The sequence below is a fragment of the Felis catus genome, chromosome B2 (genome assembly GCF_018350175.1).
Source record: "Felis catus isolate Fca126 chromosome B2, F.catus_Fca126_mat1.0, whole genome shotgun sequence".
Lineage (NCBI taxonomy): Eukaryota > Metazoa > Chordata > Mammalia > Carnivora > Felidae > Felis > Felis catus.
In genome coordinates this window covers 42,136,989-42,138,055 of record NC_058372.1, presented here as the reverse complement: position 1 = coordinate 42,138,055, position 1,067 = coordinate 42,136,989, and positions in this window count along the sequence as shown.

The window sequence follows — 1,067 nt, the reverse complement described above, 5'->3', positions numbered from 1 at the left end:
CCACCCCCCGCCGGGGGGAGGGGGCCTGGAAAGGGCACCGGAGGGTAGGGGTCTAGGGGCTGGGGGTGGGGAGGCGGGCTGGGGGGCCGGGCCGGGGGGGCCGGGGCCGGGGGCGGGTGTCACCTTGAGGCCCTCGCGGCGCCGCTCCGCCTCCCGCCCGCTCCCGCCGCCGCCTTTTGTCTGAGCCGAGCTGGAGCCAGCGCGCCCCCCCTCTTCCTTCCAGCGCAGGAGCCCCGCCCCCGGCCCCCCAAACTCCGCCTTCCGCAAGCCTACCTAATAACCACCCCCCAAAGAGGAGAAGCAACAGGGGCTTCCTGCACCCCTTCCCCACTCCCAGCCCTGCTCACCGCACCCCTTCCTCCCGCCCCATCCTGGGAAGATCTGTGCAGCAACACTTCTCTGTCCCTTCATCGTGGAGGGGGCGCCAGCGGTTCAGCCAACATCCCTCCCCATCCTTGGTTCCCGCAAGTTCCTGGGGCAGAGGGTGGGGAGAGGAAATTGAGCCTTGGAACCCTAGGGAAGATCCTTACTCCCAGTTGGGTGGTAACGGGTTAAGACAGGAGCCAGCCTTCAGACGCCTGACCCAACTGAACAGAGATGGACTAGGGTAAGAATTGAAGCTAGATACGAGAAAGGACTAACAGAGGGCAGAGGGGAGGACATTGGAACCAGCCTTCCCAAAGCCATTTTCCTTCCTTAGAAGAACAGCCCCAAAGAAGAATGAAGTGTGTGCATTACCCTAGGCTGGAGACCAGGAAACCTGAGTTCTAATTTTTAATCCTGGCTCTGCCGTTGAGGGGTTGTGTGACCTTGTGCAAGTGCCTTCCGCTCTTCAAGCCACAGTTTCCTCATCTGTGCATCGAAAAAGTTAACTGGACAATCTCTACGGCTTTGACCTTCTTCTGTGGGTGTAGGAGGCATAATCATACCCCAAGCTGGGCTGTGAGTAACCTACCCTTTCCCGCCATCTACCCACACTGCTCCTCTGTACTGCTTAGGACAGGCAGAAAGAAAACTGACATTCATTCATTCCTGGATGCATCCATGCAATAAACAGATATTAGGTC